The sequence below is a fragment of the Carassius gibelio genome, chromosome B11 (assembly GCF_023724105.1).
Source record: "Carassius gibelio isolate Cgi1373 ecotype wild population from Czech Republic chromosome B11, carGib1.2-hapl.c, whole genome shotgun sequence".
In the NCBI taxonomy this organism is placed as follows: Eukaryota; Metazoa; Chordata; class Actinopteri; order Cypriniformes; family Cyprinidae; genus Carassius; species Carassius gibelio.
The window spans coordinates 26112167-26134706 of NC_068406.1; the positions used below are offsets into that span (position 1 = coordinate 26112167).

Consider the following 22540-nt stretch of genomic DNA (forward strand, 5'->3'; position numbering starts at 1 on the left):
CAAACTTAACACTGATTTCCATAACATCATTGGAGACATTAGAGGAAACAGTTAGCCTGTCTCCAAAACCCTAAACTAATTAAGTCCCTTGTTATTGTCCTGCATCTACACAGGTACTCTATGCTCTAAAGTCTGGCTTCAGATGCTCTGTGCAAAAAGGGCCAAACAGAAAAACCAGAGCCGAAGGCTACAGTTTCGGCAGTCTATAAGTTGGAGAGGAAGGGAATTATTGATGTGCATCTCTGCTGAAATGCTGCTGGCTCAGCATAGCTCAAGGATCTCATTCATTTTGGTGCTGAGGGAATGTGTGTTTGTAGCAGAAGATTATGCCAGTTGTGTTTGACAAATGCATTAGGCTGGATGTATCAGCAAACAAAATATGAGCCCTGCAGTCCTTTTAAAAGCCTTTAGCTCATTAATTGCCATTAACCTGGAGGTAAATGGCACAGAAAATTGGTATTTTCAGAAAGAAAACTATTAAAAGAAAAGTGAAAGCTTAAGGACTCATAACAGCCTCTTGTTATTTAAAGGGTTAGTTCAGCCAAAAATGAATATTATGTCATTTATGACTCACCCTTATGTCGTTCCAAACCCGTAAGACCTCCATTCATCTTCGGAAAGCACAGCTTTTTAAGATTTAGTCTGAGAGCTCGGCTCGGTGTTCATCTTCAGTTCTCTCTTCACAGCAGTTCAGTCAGTGTACTGTTTGAGTAAATGAATTACTGCGGGATACTGGTTTGTTTGAACTCAGAGGGAGTGTCAGCCACATTAAAAAAGTTAACAGCTTATGTCATTTGTGGATTAATGTATATTGGAGACGCGATCATGTTTAAAACGATTCAGTTCGATTTGGTGAACTGGTTCAAAAGATCCGGTTACATCGAGTGATTCATTCGCGAACCGGTTATTACTACACTGCAGTGAATGCGCTCACAACAGACACAGAAGAGAAGGCGATGCTGAATAAAGTCCTAGTTTTTGCTATTTTTGGACCAAAATGTATTTTCGATGGTTCAAAAAATTCTAACTGACCCTCTGATGTCACATGAACCACTTTGATTATGTTTTTCTTATCTTTCTGGACATGGACAGTAGACCGTACACACAGCTTCAATGGAGGGACTTATATTCTTATATTTACAATAAACACAAGATCAATTAAGCTAAATTTTCAGCAGCCACTGTTGTTGTTTATTGTTCTTCAGCCTCTTGAACATCTATTCACATCATTCATTCTCACAGAAGAATGTGGGCTATATAGAGTCTAAGGCACAAAAAAATATATTAAAAGTATAAATGTAAATAACACTTGAATACAAAAATACAATATTTTATATTCAGAGTGTAACTCCGCATAATTTCACTCCCTTATGACTTGTCACCACTTGTAAGCCACGAAAAATGAAAAATGAAAAGAAATGGACTGATCGAGGACATTAAACAACAATTTCAGCCTACTGCACACTGTTAACAAATCATATGAAATATGAGGAAGAAAACACACCAGCAGGAAGGAGCCCTGGCTTCTCCCTGCCCGACATCCAATAGTATTTAGAGGAGCTGAGCCGTGATGACTCCAATGTTTCATCCTCACGATCTCCATCGACCCATCTGTTCAGATAAACTGATGAAGCTCAGAGCGTGTCTTCTCCTCTATGAAGTCTCCCCATGAGCTAGCAATTAATTTGCTCCCAGACCTTGAGTTGCTCCCAGTGCTTGCCAAAAACAGGCATACGGATTTGCTGGCCGGTTCTGCCACAGAGAGCAGTTCTGGTCATGTTTACATGGGGTTAACGAACACATCTGCTGGTTTGGACAGGCTTTGTGAATAAAATAAGGCAGCATCATAGTCCCAGATAGAACAAATTAACAAAAACGGACTTATTTAGCTTATTTTATATTTTTGCTTTAAGCAGACATTAAGCATAAACATTCAAACTGTGGTGTTAAATCCAAACTTCTATGGGTGATTACCTTTTCCTTTACAATAAAAATAAAAGAAGATAATAAAATAAAATAAAATAAAAATTGCACAAATAATTCTTAAAAAAGTTATATTTCCTGTTGTAATTTAATAATTCATGCAACAGACAGTTAATGGGAACTTGTCCATCGGGGTGTGGTGGTGGTGAGGGTGGGTGAAAAGTAAAAGCCTCTTTGGAATACTGACGCTGTCTACAATATTGAAGCTCCTTCGTGATTCAGTTCTTAATGACACATCAGCACAGAGGATGTCAGTACAGGAGCCTGCCAGACATGTGTCATTGTTCAAGGAATCAAAGTATTCTTGAACATAATGGTAAATGGCTTCATATACATATTTTCGTTCCATGTGCTATACTTGCCTCCCACGTCCTGCTTTTATGTCTGCTGCTATACCTGTCAGTAAGTCTTTATATATGCTATATATATATACACTCCTTCAGGATGTGAACCCAGGAAATCTGCCTTCAGCTTGCTATTGTATCTATTGTGCTATATGCATCATCATTCATTTTTGAATGAAGCAAAGATCTAAAATGCACCAAAACAAAAGGTTAAAACTGCACAGCAAAAGCCAGCATAGATGGGTAAAAAAAGCGAAACGTTCTGAAAAGAGTCAAGGAAGACATGACTACATTACATTATAAGAAATTAAGATGAATAGCCATTGTAAGGTACTGCCATCAGAAAAAGTCATTTCTTTTCTGCACAGTATGACCAGAGATAGTGCAAGTTTAGTGCCTGGCGTGGATGTCCTACGGGAGGACAAAGAACAAAAGAGACAGAGGTAAAAAGTCACATGAGAGAAGAAGAAATGCGAATGCAGTCAAGAGTAGTAAATTGAGTATTAGGAAGAGCCTATCAGGGAAGCGAGTGAATATTCTCAAGATCTAGTGATGGATGGCTTTGTCAGCCATGGTTATTTTCAGTCCCATGTTGAGCTCTTCATTATTAAGGTTTGGATGCACAAGCATGAAGTTACATTTTTGGGCCATTAGCCTCTTTGAGAGGCCCATTAACCCTGACCGCTTTAATGTAATCTAAGGAAAATTGGCCTTGTAAAAAGGAAAAAGGAAAAGTGGGAGAGACCTGTGGTGATCCTGAATGTATACCGGGATTCATGATTAAAATTGTATTATAATATAAATATACATAATATAATCCATGTGTGACAAGTGGGGCGGGAAATGAGCGACACTTGGTTTACTCACCAGTCTCGCGTCCCACGGAGGAAATCGGAAGGATACAAAAGACCGGTGAGTGTCGCTCATTTCCAAATCACTCCATTCCCACGGCCCACTCTTCACAACATGTAATTTATATATGAATTTCTAACCCCAAACTTTTGAACAGTAGATAAATATACAGACAACTGCTTCTCAATAAATTAGTTAAAATAATAAAGTTCATTTATTTCAGTAATTCAACTCAAATTGTGAAACTCATGTATTAAATAAATTCAATGCACACAGACTGAAGTAGTCTAAGTCTTTGGTTTCTTTTAATTGTGATGATTTTGGCTCACATTTGAAAATAAACTTTTTCTCAACATTCTAATTTATTGAGAAGCACCTGTACAGTAACTAATATACTTATATCCATTCATTAACCCATTCATTTAACGGCCAAAAATCAATGCCATGTCTGAAATCACTCCCTATTCATTATATAATGCACTATAGTTTTGGGCTCTAAGCTATGCAAACTGTAGTTCAGGATATTAGGCCTCATTCTTCATTGCCACATATCCCTTTAATCTCCAAATCAGAGTACTTTGCAGCTAATTAGACTATAAGAACATTAGTGAAGCTTTGATTGATGTTCGAAACTAATTTAATTAGCATTTTTTTACATAAATTTGACTTACAAACCCCAATCAACTTTTTCTAAATGTGATGATCCATACAGAGAGTTCTCACTGTCCACAGTATGACATACACGTATCATTCCTCTACAATTATCATCACACTGACAACAAGGATGATGCCGTCTAGCTGGTTATGAAAAGTAATCATCTAACGTTTGAACCTATTAGAGACATCCTGGTGTGAATCAGTGACAAACAGGTGACAGCACTGTGATGTGTGTCCTAAAGTAACAAGGTAATCACACTGCAGTCAGTCTGCCCCCGGGTCTCAGTACTGCTGCAGGAAAGGCTCAGTGAATCTATCTGCCTGGATTAACATGCGCAGATAAGGCCTGAGTTGACAGAAAAGCCAATTAAAGCTTAACCATCCCTTATGAAAACCTGCATCTATGTGCTCAGTCATTCAATGAGTTGTGAAAACCAAAGGCAATATTATCCCAAGATGCTGCTCAATTTAAAGCTGGTGTTCAGAACTGCATTAATTCAGCACAGAAGGTACCAAAAGACATTTTTTTGTACAAACATCAATGATATTTGGCATAGTTCACAGCTGAACTCTGCAAGACTGTGGCTCTCTAGGACTGAACTTGCCTACCCCTGACCCAACCGCTCCACCTCGGCTCCTAGCTCCCTTGCCTCCACTGTCACCCATCGGTCCATCAGTTCCACCGGGCTCCCTCATCTCTCCAGCTCCGTCTTGGTTGGGTGTCGCCCTGCCATCGCCTCTGGACTCCTCTACTCTGGCTGCACCTTGTCACTCTGTCCCACCAGCTCCATTGGGCTCCTTCCTCCCGCTAGCTTCACCTTGGTCCTCATTCATTCCACCATGAGTCAACATCATGGCTGTGTCACAGTCATAACTCTGGACTCATTTTGTTGTGTTTTCCCTCCCCATGTGTGCCATGGTCTGTTTAATTAGTCGTTCCATACACCTGTGTTTTCCCAATTATCCTGTGTTTAAAAGCCCCAGTCCTTTCAGTTTGTTTTATCGGTTCTACTTGTTGAATGTCATACTTGTTGGATTGTGTGCATTCCCCTGTGATTTTTTGGATTAAAGACTGTGTTTACTGTAAAATCTCCTCATTCCTCGCCATCACAAATTGTGACAGTTAGTTGATCAACCATTTTTTTTGATGGAGCACAAAAACCTGATTAAGTTTCCTAAGATTGCAGTTGGATTCAAAGACTGTTACTATGTTGAATAGAAAAGCTAAGGTAAGCAAACATAATAACAGTCGAGGATGACTTATACAGTTCATTTAAATCAACAAATAAAACTTTTTTGGTGCTCTAAAACATTACATCATGTTATTATAACTTAATTTTACAAATTGCATGTTTACAAGCTCTCTTCACTGTTTGGCTGGCTCTACGCTGTAATCCATTCAAACAAAAATGAGCATTTAATATAACAAAGCAATAATATATTTACCCAAGAGGTACTGCAACCAACATATTCTCCTTGCCTTCTTTGAAGGAAATACATGCTTAATGCGATACTGCTCGTTTACAGATGGATTGTGTTTCACTGTATAAACATCTACATTTTCTAAGACATTTCTTCACCATTATTCTAGTATTGGGTGCAGCTGATCATTTACATTTTTTTCCAAGTATGGTTTCACAAGCAGTACAAAACCATGGGCATCTGCAGGGATATGGCCACATACAACATCACTGATATTTGGGACAGTTGAATCAAAAATAAAAATGATTCTATATAATGCATTTATTATATTTATAGTTCATATTCATACTGATACTTGTGTGTGTGTGTGTGTGTGTGTGTGTATATAAAATTACTTATATTAGTTTATTGCTTTGCAATATCACTATATAAATATAAAGTGAAAATATGCAAAATTATCTTTAAAAATACATAGCAATGTATAATTCTTGTGTAAATTCTTGTATTCACCACATTAAATCACATTCTTAAACAAACATTCATTCACACACCCAGCATTTGAACCACCAACAGATCTAGGTCACTTTTAAAAATGGAACATTTCATTTTTCAGTTACTAGTACCAATTCCAGTTGCAGGATATTGGATCACAAGGAACTGAAAAAAAAGTGTTCAATAATGCAAGACTTCCTGACAAAACCAAATTCATCCTGTGGTGTTGCTGTAAATGGATAGAGGATCTGCTTAACTACCATTTGGACACATAATGTGTGTTTTTTTTTTAAGGTGTTGAAAATTATTGTGCAACACTTAACATAACACCAAAAACTACAACTAAAAGTCACACAGACAAAAAAAAAGGAGTGTGTGGGGGTGGTGTACTGTACATTGCATGCTATACAAGTTATATGTCTCATATAAAACATGCAGCATATGTAAAGATCTAAATTCTGTCCATGACCCAAGCCAGCTGGGCGTTCAGTCCCCCTCAGAGCATGTTGACAGCTCAACAGGTAAAGAGATCAGAACAGCCAGAGGGTGAGCAGAGGTCAGTCTTTTTCAAAGATAACCTGCTATAAGACTCTGTTTCAGAGGCAAACAATCTTTTCCCAGTTCTCACTGTTTGAGCAACCATGAATGTTTCTTAATCTCACATTTCCAATATTTAGATATACATGGCAAAAAAACAATAAAAAAAACATTAAAGGTGCCATATGCAAAAATGGAGGTAAAAATATCCATAACATGACCTACATGCATCAAAAGAATGAGAAATAAGGGCGATGATGTCATTAAAAAAATGTCAAGTTATAGTGCTGCAGAGATATCAACCTTAATTAGCATTAGCATTACTAGCCCCGGCCCGACAGGTGTCGTAATTCCAGTTTCGGCCATGGAAGGCGGTATGCAGGCAACATAACCACTAGCCAACCTGCAATACACGAATAACTCACACGTCTTGTGGGCGTGCCTGAACCTGATGTCAATCATGTGGAAAGTACAGCACAGTACTTAATTTGAGTTCAGGGAAGAGAGAGAAATTATGGCTCAAGCCCTTGGCAAGAGACCACCACCCGCTACAGGGAAACAACCGCGCTCGGAATCACAAATCAAATCCGATAAGAAAAGGAGCCGAACCAGAGTAAACATCGGCACTGCTTTTAATCGCTGGAGAAAACTAATGGACCTGAAAGAAATGAGGTTCAACTCTGAACTTGCAACATTTCTTTTCGATTGGTAAGTTAGATGCTGTTAGTATTTCGCTAGAAGTTTGTTTTATATGTTTGTGTATTTGTTTTCAGGAAATTATAACATAGAAATCTATCGAAGGCTGTTTGATAAACGTGCTAATGTTAGCGATGGCTAACCGTAGCTGCGTTTGATAATTAGCTAGCTAAAATTTAACATTACCCATTTTATTATATCATAACTAACCTGCTCTGTCTAGTCTGTTGGTCTCCGTGTCCTGTTTGCTTTGTGGTTTTTCTGTGCGTGAAAAAATTGATGTGTAGCGTGAAAGCGTGTGAAAAGAGTCAATTGTGTGTGTCTCACGGTGAATGCTTGAGAGTTGGCACATTAGCAGAATAAAGGACAGGTTGATTATTGCTGTTTAGCGTTTGTATTAATCTATGATGTGTCCCTGTTTGCGTACAAGGACATAGAAAATAAATTAAAAGTGATACGTGGACCAAGGTGTCTGAGATTGTTCATTTTAAGTAAAGGATCATAATATTTCGTCCACAACAATATTTAATGAGGTTAACTTATAACTCCTTGTGGTTAGTCTGAACAAGATCAACAAGCTTGTTTGCTTTGCGGCCGCTTTAAATACAAAATAAGCATTCGATCTATGTTAGAGCATCTGAGCGCTCACAAATCTTTCTGCAGCGTCGTGAGCAGAGCGGTAAGAGCGATTTTTGACGCTCTAGACGCCGGCGGTGTGAACACACAGTTAGGCTTCGGTTATGGCTGTAGTGTTGTTGTGAAAGTAGGGGCGGAGCATAGAGACTATGCTGTTTCTCGTTTGTTACTCGAGTGTAGAACAATTCACTTTATTGAGGCATATTGCCCCCAATCTGGTATGGAATGTGGAGTATGACTTGATTTTTTTTGCCAAACATTACAGATGGCACCTTTAATCAATGTATAAAAGTGTGTGTGTGTCTATTTGTGTGTGTGTGTGTGTGTATATATATATTTATATTCAGGGCTGGACTGGGACAAAAAATCAGCCCTGGACTTCATCCAGACCGGCCCACCATGCATGTAAACATGCGCACACGCGCACAAACACACACACACACACACACACACACACACACACACACACACACACACACACACACACACACTACATGTCTATACATACATTAATCTGCATGTAAAATTACCGATTAGAATGTATTACTATCAAAACCAAGAAAAAACTATTAAAATAATAAACAAAGAAAATGCAAATGATTTTATCAGGCTTTATTTTAAATATCTAAAGGTCTTTATTTATGTGCTTTTTATTAATCTAATAGTGCAGCAACATACATTTTTTTTGTATTTATATTAATTTACACATTTTACCTCTGACCTGTTGTCTGCTTATAGCAGGCTAATATTAAGACCACTGAACTACAGTAAACGTGATTTATAAAGACCACTGATCTACAATAAAATAAAAGAGTAATTAAGACAAAGATCGTTGTGTAGTGATTTATTTTAAATTGTTCTTAGTTAATATAATCAAAGGCCTTTAAAAATCCTTGAAGTACACTGGCTTATATATTCAAACGCAGAGCTCAATGCTAGGGTTCAAAACTGTACTTGCCCTGCTAAAAATAAAAACATAAAAATAAAATTGCTATTGTTTTCTTTGTAAATAAGCTGCAATCTCATTTCACAATTCTAATTTCAATACCACAATAAACACTATTAACACTATTACAACTATTAGGTTCAAACATTAATGAAGACAAGTGAACAGTCAGTAATAAAATAAGAAAAAAAGATCATAAATAGCACCATTTTCAGGTACAGATACTGCATATCCAAATATAAAATACTTCACTTAACAAACACACACACACACACACACACACACACACATACACATACATATATATATATATATATATATATATATATATATATACTTGTTAAAGCTGTTATTCAAGAGCAGTGAGTTATTTCTCTTTGTCTTTTGTTCACATTAATGACACAGACCAACAGTAGGTATAAGGTTTCTCCCTGGCACTTTAAGAGATTTTTTTCTCAATTGATTACAAATTGAAAAAAATATATCTCACATAAATTCTGTAAATATAAAGAGACAGAGCATGAGCTGGTATTATTAAAGGTTAAAAATAATTAAATGTAATGCAGTTTTCATTATAATGAAAATTATTTAATGACAGGTGAAGATAATAAATATGTACTATAGTGCACATATTTAGCAAAATACTCCTTTCTTATGGCTATTTTTCAATCTCAACTAACCTTGCTATCGTCTTTAAACGGCTTTCTTGAGGTAAATGTAACGTGTGACATAATTGTTCTCCTGCCGTTTTGATTGATGACTGATTGATCGATATTATTTATGAGGCATATATACATTTCTGCAAGTTGTACTGTATCTTTAAACAGAAAGTAACAGATTATCAGTTTACTTGAACTGAGGCGCTAAAGCGATCTGTCACGTCACATTTTCTAACGCCAAAACGGTATTGTCTGAATTTTGTAATAAAATGGATAGAACCTGAGAGCTGAGAATTTTAAATGTAATTTATATAGATCAGTGAGTGGTGGCATATTACAGCTGGAATATCCTAACTTTTTGAAACAAAATAATGCAGTAGCTTACGTGTATCATTACATTTCTGTCTCACCTCAGCTGTCAAGTCCCGCCCTGCTGACGTCTTCACGTAAGTCTTTTGCCTTCCAGCAATGATTTATATATCTTGACACATTTGGTGGCATCTGCCTCAAGTGCTTGTCGTTTTCTCTCTCTCAACGTTCGGCCCCTCCTTTACGCTTCGATATTTTATTATTTAACATGTTGAATTTCGTTGCAGCTGTAAAGCGGCCGCTTTTCAAGGCTAGAACTTGATTCTGATTGGCCAATGAGCAGTGAACACGTCACGTCTCGCAGCTCGCATCAGCATCATGCGCACGCGTCGTTTTATCTGTTCTTTATTCTGCTTTTTTTATGTTTTAAATAAATTATTGCGACTAACGTACATAAATAAAAAAAGCATCATGCAGGTTAATGGGAGAGATACATAAGACCGGAATTGTACCATACAACAATATAATTACGAATATATTTGCGATTATTAATGATTTAAAAACAAAATACATAACGCACCGGCCCAACCAGACCGCGGCCCACCGGGAATCTCCCGGTAGTCCCGATGGCCAGTACATGCCTGTTTATATTAGAGCCCGACCGATATATCGGCCGGCCGATATTTTCAGCCGATATGAGCTTATTGCATTTAAATCAGTATCAGCCGATGAAACATGAGAAACAGAGTCTCATGCTTCACTCATGTTATGAGTGTTGCATAGTTTGCCCAACAGAGGGAGCTCCGCAGTTGCAGAGAGTCTGCAACTCCACTATAGAAGAAATCGATCAGCCAAGCCACAAGAGATGTACTGTTTTGACGGTGAGTCTGTCATTTGTTATGTGAGGTGATTTAGTTCATACACTGTATATAAAAACGGTGTGGTAGTTCTAGCTAACGGTCCTATCATTATCACTTCTAAATATTCTGTAACATCACTTACAGCCGCTAATGCATTGCTATATTAGATTAGCCACAAAGCTAATACCATGTTTATCAGTGGAAGAGCGCGAATGTTAATAAGAGGTCAAACTATAACTTTAGCGTTTATCTTATTCTAAATATATCTGCAGTGTTTCCCACATAATGACCGTGTAAGGGGCCGTTCACATATCGCGCCTAAAAGCGCGTGGAAAACGCTAGGCGCGCCTCTTTTTCCTTCTCCAAAGCGCTCGGGCAGAAGCGCTCCTGAGGCGTCTGCCTTTGCTAAGCAACCATGACAGGCTCTCTCCATGAAGACTCGGAAATTTCAGCAAAAGATAAATGGATTTGCAGCACTAAAAATCGCTGGCAGTAGCTCTGCTACTAAATTTATTTCAAAATGGCAATCCATATACAGCTATGAACAGCTGTTCCTTCATCTTGGCTCAGTTTTCAACATTGTTATGGGAAAGGATGAAGCTGATTGGTTAGTTCTTGTCACATGACCTGCGGTGCGCTTGCGGCATTCTGAAAAGTTGAGATGTTTTTAACTCGATGCGGTGCGGACGCAAATATAGTGTAGTTTCAGTAACTACAGTAGGTGCGTCAGAAATGATTAAACCAGAGGGGACATGTAAATAAATGTGAGCTGAACACGCGCTTTTTTCATTTTTTTCTTTTTTACAGATTGTTTCAAAGCAGCTTTACAGACATAACAGGAAAATGTTGTAATAATATGGTTAAATATAAGTAGGTAATATGTCATACCGATTGCTTGACTAAAAAAAAAAATATATATATATATATATATATATATATATATATATATATATATATATATATATATATATATATATATATATATATATATATCTCATTTTTGCCTATGTAGGAGATCCCTGTTTATTATAATTCTAATTCTAATGATGACATGAGTAATGATACATGGTGATATTATTAATGCACATGCTTTTCTTTCTCTGTCTCTCTTTCTGCCCTACAGATACCTGAAAAAGGTGAAAGCTGTAGCAGCAAAGTGTGGGACTACTTCTGCAAATACTTTAACTTTAGTATTATAATTTATTTACAGTACACACACAGACTATTAAAACCAGCTTCAACTGGAAGAAAGTAAAAGTGTTAAATGTTTAAAATCAAATCAAAATCATGTTTAAAAATAATTTTTTTTAATGTGCAATTGTTTAGTCATTGAGACCTAAGGCTTTTTTTTAAAAACATAAATCCCTTCTGGAAAATGATTTATACAGTCCACATACATAGAACAGGCAGACATTTTGCTATTGAATGATGTGTAAGTGCAGTTTATAGGAAATGGGTCTAATATCCAGTTTATTTTCAAAATCAAAATATCGGCTCTTTTCGAGTTAATATCGGCATCGGCCCCCAAAAGTCCATATCGGTCGGAAATATATATACACACATACATACACACACACACACACACACACAAATACATATACTGTATAAGCACATTTTCTTATTTGAAAAATTTATCTTTCTCTGTAATACCTATTTTTGTTCATTCTAAAAAGCACTGAGCAGCACTTTGCTGCATTATTTAATTTCGGGTTTATGTCCTTTGAAGCATAATTTTTTTACATTTCCAGTTTATTATTTATTAATTTTAATGGATTTTTATTTATTTTTACTCATTTATTTTTTGTTCTCAAATGAATATTTTCAAATAAAATTTTACATTAATCATGAAATTTTATTTTTCTCTTTATAGTTGCAAAGCACTCTGAATCGGGTTCACGTAAGAAATGTGCTCTCTCGCTCTCTCTCTCTCTCTCTCTCTCTCTCTCTCTCTCTATATATATATATATATATATATAATAATATAATTTTTTTGTTGCTGCAGTGCATACACATAGGCTGTGCTTTCACCCCACTGCAGTCCATCTTTTGCTCAGATGGGAACATACTTCACCCAGTGTCAAACTCATGAATTTTAAGTCAGACTCAGAGCATGAAACAGCAGCATCCTCTGAATACTCGATTCTGTCCCATTTCCCACATTGCTATCCACGTCCTCTCTCATGAAGCATAATTTAGCTTAATTAAAAATCCATAAAAATAGTGACTGCAAGGGGGAACACAGCAAAAACAAAATGAGATTATCACATCTTCGATGCAGCCACACTATCTCTCTTTTCACCCCCATTTCCTTAAGACATCACAGAGACCACTGGTGAAAGATAGTCCAAGACATGCAGTGAAGGTTACCACAACAAGCATGTAATTATTATAGGCAGTGTCAGAAACAAGCTTCTTTAAACCTGTTTTTCTCACATTCTTTAGCTTGAGGCAGGTTGACTTTCTTCTCGTCTGGATGGTGTGATTTGCACACCTGTATAGCAAGCATTTCATCACAGTCATAGATGCAGGTGTGACATTGCTCAGGTCATAGCACATTCCCCATTCTTCTGAATTCACTGCAAATATGCTCGGTCTACTTATGCATTAATAAATACAGCAAAATAATGCACAAAACAAGAGAATTTGCATATTCAAATATTGCATTTCACACCACGTTAAAATAAGACAACTGGCCATTTCATTTAGCAAACTAGCAAGTTAGCTAACAAATAACACAATTGTTAATAAACTGGTGTTTGGTTCAGTGTAATCAATGTAAAACGCTAGTGGAGCTACTGCAGGATGTGTTGAGATATTGTGATGGCCTCACCCAGCTTGAGCATAAGGAAAAATCTCTTTGATTTGAAATGAAGTTCACTCAGTCATCTAATTTAACGGCTCTCTGTGGGGTGGAGACTGCTAAAATCCCTGCCCTTCTGTTCTGGGTTCAGACAGACTCTGGCTCCTCAGGCCTCATTGATTTGCTCCTTATTAAAGCTGTAATTCTCTGCAAAAGCACTGCTAAGGTGAACTTAACCCTTTCATGCACTCTGATTAGTTATTTAAAGGTCATGTTGTTTAGGTTTATAAAACACCGTTACAATTAAATACTGAATTCACAGATTTGACAAAAAAAAATGTGTTGTGACAGTGTTCATGATTAGACTGAATTTAGACAAAAGAAAGCTGTCAACGCAAAAGCGATTTTAAAACATCAGCAGTTTACCTAGATGATACATTTGCTTGTTTACCGTCCTTTGTATAGTAGCCTACACAATTTATTTTTTCCTACAGATTTACATTAAATTTTCTAACAAAGTTACATCATCTAAGGCTGATGGACACAAGATAAAACATCCTAAGTGTTAATGCACTATGGCAACTTAATTGCCCTTTAAAACTCATTCAAAGTGTTATCGACAAATAAGTTACCCCTTTTGATGCACACAGTCTACAGCAAGAAAAAAAACCATGACACAATATGCTCCCAGTTGACAAGAGCAACATTACCGTAAGCCATTTCGCTGTGGTTATTAGAAACAGAGCAGAATTTCAAAAGTCAGCAGGTCTTATCAAAGCAATTAATCACTGCCTTGAGAGAGTTACATGAAAAAGCTTTCTTCTCACTCATCACATCAGACTCACAAAACACTATAATGTGATGGCGGAAACTCTCATCACCTCCAATAACAACCAGCTGACAATAAACCCCCAGTCAATGCTATAATCATCAGGACGAGTGATTCAGACCGGTTCCTCCGCCTTTAAATACAGGACCAGTGCTTAAGTACAGCAGTTGTGGAAGCAGTTTAAAAAAAGGTGAGGCGCATTTGCTGCAGCCCTGTTTTTGGTATCATCTATACACATGCTTATTGACTCACATGCAGGGAGCTGTGGACCATCTTTCAACCACTGTATTCGAACCCTCATGAATATGACGCCCAATTTGCAATTTTGTAGAAGTCCTTTAATGATCTTCTCATTAGCATTAAGTAAAATAGGTCAAGTACAAGCTGATAAAAAGCATACTTTGACCATGATTAGAATAAAACTGTCAAATGAATACATGTAAAACGTTAAATATATTTCCTCAGCATTAAGTGGATCATTAGTAATTTAAAAACCGAAAGCTGGATGATTATGCCCACCATCATCCTGTACAAACTAACAAGTATAGGCTTACTCCAACAATACAGCACACAAACATCTGACAGCAGAGAAAGAAAGCGGAGTCAGATCTGTAGGGGGATGTACATTCTGTTGCTAAAGGCATTTAGGATCATTAATCTTCAAGTGTTTTTTCAACAATTAATTCGATTTTTTTTAATGCTCAATTTAGTATGCAGCAGGCATGGCAGATGTGCATTTAACTGATGTTATTGCAATTTATAGTCTTGTCAAATTTCATTTGCTGTGTTAATTTTGGCTTAGGGCCAGGTAACATTTGTAAGTGACTTAAAATGAGAAAGTAGGAAATGGTCACTTGTCCTATTGATGTACTGCAATTAGATTGTATCTGATTGCATTTCATTTTGGTAAACGAATAGATGCTGTCTAATTGATGCATGTAAATGCAACTGGCTCTTTTATTGCATTTCAAGTATAAACACAATGAAAACAAGGCTATATAGCATTACACTGGCAAAGACTACTGGTAAAGGCCTGTTTGGTTTTTGCATTCATTTTAACTTGAAGAGAGTTCGGCGAATTGCAGGGTGTGAGAAGATTCAAACAACCAGTGAGTAATGAGGAGAATCGTTTCATTATTATTGGAACACATGATTCGTTAAGTCAGGAGATGCAGTACAGAAGTACAAGTAGGAACATTTCTGTGACAGCAAAAAAAAAAAAAAAAGAGACAAGAAGCAAGTTGTAGACTAGAATATTTTTGTATTTTTTTACATTAAACTAAATATCAAAAAAGCCCATTGCATATGCCATTTTGAGCATTGCAATTTATTCTTATACAAGATGCAGTGAATATTTAGTTTAGTACACATACTAAACTTTTTAGTAACTTATTTTATTCATTCAGTGTAAATGTATCCATTGAAATTTCAGATTTGTTTATTCATTTTGAAATCTTACTGGTCTTGTGCCAGAAAAAAAAAAAAAACATCTTTAATTAAATTATAAATTCATCATTAGTCATAGGTTTACAAATGTAATGACTCCAAAAAGGGCCATCATGATGGAGGTAAATTGTAGTTTGGAGAATTGAGTGTAGGTGAGCGATAGCAAGACAAGTGAAAGAGAAAGACAGAAAAAGAATGTTTGTGCATCAGTGTGACAAAAATTGAGAGCAATGGAAGGAGAATGAATTTGTGAACGCCTGTGCGTAGGAGAAAATGAAGAGACTGAAGAGAGGAATAGAGAAAGATGCAGTGGACAGCTGAAATTCTGCAGAAAATGTGAAAATGTGAACAGACTTGTCAGTCAGCCAGGAGAAAGTTGGTGGAATCTACCTTCTTACCTATCTTAGATTATGGATTTGTTTTTTACAGAAAATACCACTAAAGCTCTCTTACAATCATTAGATTCTGTTTATCACTCTGCTCTAAGATTTATAACTTGCACAAAATATCACACTCATCATTGTGCACTGTATGAAATGGTAGGTTGGCCTTCACTTCATATAAGAAGGTACAAGCACTGGCTCATACTTGTGTATAAGGCATTAGTTGGCCAGCTTCCTCAATATATGAATAGTCTATTAACTTTTAATAGTCAAGGGTATAATCTACGTTCAAGTAGATATATTCTTTTAAATGTTCCTTTTATGAAGACAGAGTTTGGAAAAACTGCTTTTATTTATAGCGCATCAGCTGCTTGGAATGAGATCCAACGATCATTGAAACTCGATGTACTTATTTCAATTAAAGAGTTCAAGTTATATCTCAACCAAACATTCATATCTGTCTGTACTTGCTCTTAACGTTTAATCTTGCTTTATTGCTGTATATGTGTGTGTTGTGTAACTTGTTTTATGTAGTTATGTATATTGTGTGCTGCTACCTTGGCCAGGGCTCACTTGTAAATGAGATATTTATCTCAATGTGATTATTTCCCTGGTTAAATAAAGGTTTAAAAAAAAAAAAAAAAAATATTTCTGTATGATAGGCTAATGAACAGTGCCAGTCATTCAAGATGTATTCTACTGCGTCCAGGTCTTTACATAGCCCACAGACGGAGGAGAGGTAAGATCTATAAAAATGTATACTTATCTCTTGTGGGCAGAGCATTTGCTCAGTCTTGCTTTGTTTTTTTTTTAAAGGTGCATGAGGCATATGCCTTGCGTTCACACTGAAAACTGGAAGCATACGGACATGGTGAAGACAGACCTCATGTGATTTGATGTCCCCAGTTCAGAGCAGAAGCTCAGCCTGGGCTCGCCCCACTTTGTTGAAATGTACAGTAGCTGAAGCAATAAAAAATGTGTCATGCACACACAATTATGGACAGAAAAAAGCACTGCAGCATTTATCAGTTTGGAATGACATGGGGGAAGTAAATTATGACAGAATTTTAATTTTGGGTTGCACACATTTAAATTCGACAAATTTATTTCCGTTCTGTGTGATTTTTGCAAACTCACTAGCACTGTTGAGTCTTATTTCTGTTCTTTGCATTTGCGACATCATTTACATTCATTAAATTAGCAGATATTTTTACCTCATGTCGTTCCAAACCTTTATGACTTTATGTTATTCTCTAAGAAAAGACCTTTTGAACAAGCCTTAAAAAACAAACATTTTTCCCCATACAATGAATTGTCTAGTATGAATTATTTTGGACCCCACTTTCAGTATACTACAAAAACATAATTTATGTTCCACAGATCAAAAGAAAGCCATACAGGTTCGGAAAAATATAAATGACATGACAGATTTATTTTGTTGAGTGAACTATTTAAGCAAATACCAGCAGATGACAATATCTTAACAAACATACAGTTCATATTTTCAGACAACTAAAATCATTGACTAAAGAAAATCACTACTTTCATGTCACAAAACAAATGAACACACAGAAATCCGAAGGCGGTTCTCACGCCTGCACTTTTTCCTCTGTCTCCCTTAGGCTTTCTTCACAATGGACAATGGACTCTGCAAAAGCATCTTAATGAGCTCTTAAACTGTCCCACAGCTGTCTTCATCAACCATTCATGCACATACACGCACAACTTTACAGAGCTGCGCCCTTCAATGCCAGCCTCTAATCCTGCCATCCCACACTTCAATTATTTATCCATCACCCAGCCTAGCTTTCTGGCACTTTCTCTGTGATTACGGCACTTGTCTCTGTGGCGTGACTATGTGAGACAGTGCAGTATAGCAGCGCTCTTCCCTTGTTGAATCGACCTGGATTAAATGCACCATTACACAAGGAGCTCAAATAGGTTTGATTTCAGAAGACCCCTTGGAAGACTACATGAGAATAATGTAATCTGAGGTTAGGTTACTGCCTTTTTCTGTATTAAACAGGAAGGTCACAGGTGAGGGTAGGCGGCTGGCATTCAGAATGCCAACAAGGTGCAGGCTGTGACTTAGTGTGGATGGTTAAAATGCCGAAGTCTGCGATGCTAATCCTTCAATGCAACGTTGAGCTATATGCTGTCAGATAGCCTTTAGTAAACACATCAAATGTCACTTTCAGTGCTCTTCACCTAATTTCCCCTTTCTCTTTTCTGCTCCCTATCTCACCTTTTCTCCTATATTTGAAAGAAACAGCAGCCCACCGGGACTCGATTGCAGCTCATCAACTCAAACAGCAACTGGCCTTATCGGTGTCTGCCAGTCGAAACACTTAAAAGGGAGTGTGATGACAAGGGAGACATTCATAATCAAGGGCATTCTGCATTCTGAATCGCTGAGGCTTTGAGTCTCCGTTAAATAAGATGAACGATTTGCTTGTGGCCAATACATTGACTGCAGCACAACATCAATATATCTACATGACTTACGAAAACAAAGATTCTCTGTGTCAATCAGCCACAACAAAAAGACCCAGAATTATCTGTCATTCCTCATTTTGGTTACAGGATGTCGTATCACAGGCCTAATTTAGAGCTGTTCCTTAAGAACAGAGAGCAGAGGTCTTTGACCTTATGACATTAAGTGCCATTTATAAACTGTACCATATCACCTTCTGAAAAAAAAATACATACGCACACACACACATGGAAAACATAAGGTCCAGCAATATACGTGTGTGTGTGTGTGTACTGTATGTGTATATATACGTAGTGTTTTCCAGCATGTGCCACAATATGAATAAATCATTTAAATTACTGCTTCACTGTTTACTATTTTCTGCATTATTTGCACTGGTAAATCGGAGTGAATCTTAATGATGAATTGCTTGCAGTAGCATCTCCTCATTTACAATGTATTTTTCTAAGAGCAAACGGAAAAAAAAGACTGAACTACATCACCGCCATGTGGGACCCAGTAGTTTATTTGCATGGCAGTTTCTTATCCATCAGATTAGTGTGGCCTCCATATACTGCTCATAACAAAAAAGCTATGTAAGAATCAGGATGGATTACTGTTGTACTTTGCCAAACAAATGTGAGGAAATCTGGCATTGCTAAAATAAACAGATTTAATATTAATCTTTCTCACTCTTGAGTCACAAGCGGACTTACTATTGAAAACGAAGAATGTCAACTCTGCAGATCCAGTCGATAAACACTTTGGCAGCCCACATATTCAGCAGCATTTAGTTCAAAGGGTCACTAATCTCTACAACGGTAACTTAATAGGAAGCCAATAATAACACATTTTAAATTGAAGTGTAACAAGTTCAATCACATGATGTGAAAAGAGTTTTCATGAGTGGAAATATAAAGTTCTCAGGAGATTGCACTCAAAGACCCGCCACCCTCAACTTTTATAATGGTAAGTAAGCTAGTGTGCTATTACTTTGTATTGCATATTTTAATTGCTATGTGGTAGCTATGTACTGCTTTATTATCATTGCATTGTTGATGAATTGAATTGCTGATTAATTGCAACTCATGTTTAGTGTTAATGCACATGTGTTTTTAACACTTTTTTTCCCCCACATCCATTGCTATGGTTATTACTTATTACAATTTCAAGAGTAACTCTTTCATTTACGGACGTCACTCCTGAAACTTTGTAGCATGTACATGGCCTTTGGATTCTTAGCTGCATGAAAAACAAAACTTTTATTGAAATTCTGAATGGATTAGAAAGAGTGCTCCCTTTATAATCATAAAAAAACTGGCACCAATCTTAGTTAATCACAATCTCACAAAGTTACTTTATAATCAATTAAGCTTTCTACACTGCACAGTGAATCTCCTTTTTTATATCACATGTACAGTACACTTTGTTAGTTCTAATGAGAGGACTCACAAGTGTACACAAAAAAACTCTGGCAATTTGAGAGGCGAGTGAATTCTAACTTAAACACCCCGCACGCAAAAACTTACTGTAAATAGAAACCTTTGAACAAATACGCACCAGAGCATTTCACCCAATGACTTATTATTGCAGTCACAAGAGAGGTGCTTATGCTTTTGCTTGGTCTAGAACCCCTGTAGAACTGGCCATGGTTTATGAAGTGTAGGCATAATGTTATTTTTTCTTGTTATAACAGTTTAGTCACATGAAAAATGTTAAGCAAAAAGGAAATTCTAGAGGATTCTATTTGTTTTTGTACCAAGCCCATAAAAGAACAATGTAATTCAAGAACATTTGCACCATCTTGCACCAAACATTTATCTTACATCACACATTTGGCATCTGTACAACAATAAGTTCTTAAGAAGTTCTCCACAGACACAGTGAGACAATCAAACATTTGCAGAAACTTGTATGAACTCACTTCCAATTCTTTGGGGTGTCCCCTTACTTTTACTTGGGGCTCTAAACATGTGCCTAGCAGCCACTCTGAACCACCTAGTAACACTCTAACGACCAACGAGAATAGCTGTACTGAACAGTTCACATTACTGTGAATTTTTGAAAATGACTCCGCACAAACCAACTTGACTCAAATATTTGCAGAGATGTGATGTTTGGAAATATTCATTGTGGAACCTTTGAGAAAACATGTGGGCTATCTTTTTAGACAATAAACAATTAATTACATGAAGAACCAGGTGCTCTTTTGAAGAGGTGCATTGTAAGTAAAGTTGTATTGTTTTATTGTTCCAAAGAGCCTTCAATACAAATCTTTAAACCTAATGCGTGAGGCCTGGCTCATAACAGATTCACAAAAAGGGGTCTGTGCGCACCCATAGTATGAAAAGGTCTTCATGCCATTTTCATAGAACGGCTGCCTTTGAAATGTCCACTTTCATTATGCTCATGAAAAAACACCTTGGAAAGTAGGGCTCTGGGTCTTTTTAACTGCAAATTATATGATTGTTTCAGCATACAATAAGCTGCACACAGCCATATGCTAATGTAGCCCAATAGCGACTGGTCCAGACAAAACCGCATACTGCAACAATATTAACATCTGTTCTTCTTATTATGAGCCTAAACACCACAACAACTGAAGTTGCTGATACCAATCTCATTGTGATATTAAAGGTATAATCAAATATGAAAATTCTTGAAATCTTGAAACTGTCTCTAATTCCCTTATGTTGTTCCAAACTTGAATGCATTTCTTTCTTCTGCGGAACACAAAAAATATACGTTTTGAAGCATGTTGGTGCAGTCTTGATTCCCATTAAGTTCAGCTGTATGGAAGTCAATGGGAAATGGAACTGTTTGGTTACCAGCATTTTCAATATATTTTATTTTATTTTCCACAGAACAAAGCAGATACAGGCTTGGAATGACATGAGGGTGTGTGAATAATGAAAGAATTTACATTTTTGGGTGAACTATCCCTTTATTTTTAGAAGCTATAGGTCACAAAGGTTGTTGTCTTTTAATATGGTTCAGTAATTGATTTACTATAAATATTCAAATGAGAAATTAAAAATGAATGCAGCTCGTCCATACCAGCCGATCTGCATAAATTGTCAAACAGATTTAGGATGCTTCATATTGAAGCTTCTGCTGGGATACATCAGATCAATAATTAAATTACTCTTTTTGTGTTTAAACAACCAATAAAAGGATGAGAAAAACATTGCCAGCACTACCATGGCCCTGATATATAGCCGTCACAGGGATGGAGGCAGGAGCTTACACATCCAAAAAAGTACGGATGAAATATGAGACCTTCCTCTGACCTCAAATGAAACTGTATAATTGCTTACTCGAGAGTTTAATCCAGTTCAGCGACCCCCTTGAATTCTCCTAAAAAAACATTTGAAAGCAGATCCAAATCCCTGCCACTTCCCCAAAGTCCTTACAACTAATTCTGTACAAATTCAGCATTCTGGTTCAGTACCAAACTCATGCATGTGCTTGCTAGTGCCAAAAGCCAGGTAGGAGCCCTTAGCTGGAGGCAGCATCTGAGAGCTTGAAAGAAATAATTAACCGAGCTGTCAGAATTCACACAAACACACAAAGCTAAACCTGCTTACATACAAATGCAAAAACACAAGAAAAAAAGCAATATTGGGGCACGTGTCCTTTCTGTCTGCTTGTGTGAAGTGGTAATGAGGAGCACATCAAGCTACTGCTGTTTTATAATAAATCGTCTCACTTCATCTATCAACTACAGCACAAGAACGCTCTTCTTCAGCATATCCACACCCTTCGTTTATCATTACCCTCACTTCATTTTCATACCAAATCAAATATGGAGAAATACATTGCTCACTACGGATGTGAAAAATGTCTATGCCAAAAATGTCCACTGTAGCACAGACTTAGGATGATAGTAATTAATTACAGCTGAATATGGTATGATAATAGGCTCCACTGATATAATTAGCTTCAAAAGCCTCCAAAGTATATTTCTGCCCACCTGGTTCATCCTTTATACCTGCAATTTTAAAAAAGACGATTTGTGAAAGATTTGCTTTGTTGCTCTTGATTAGATCTAGCAACGTTCAGCATGTTTTTGTCATGGTCTCTAAACAGGACACAGAAATGGAAAACCACATGCAAATTTGAAGTGGTGGTCCTCTAATTTGCTAACACGATGGTTGCAGGTTTAATCCAAAAGAGGTCTGACCCTGAAAATAGAGTTGCTGAAATCCCAGCGCTG

The 22540-nt window shown here is 36.9% G+C and overlaps 1 protein-coding gene across 2 annotated transcripts in view; it reads right to left on the reverse strand.

The window, feature by feature from the left end:
* The window catches only part of LOC127967792 (microtubule-associated proteins 1A/1B light chain 3C-like), a 207145-nt gene that overhangs the window by 171570 nt on the left and 13035 nt on the right, over positions 1-22540 (reverse strand). The gene's annotated exons all lie outside the window — the stretch shown is intronic.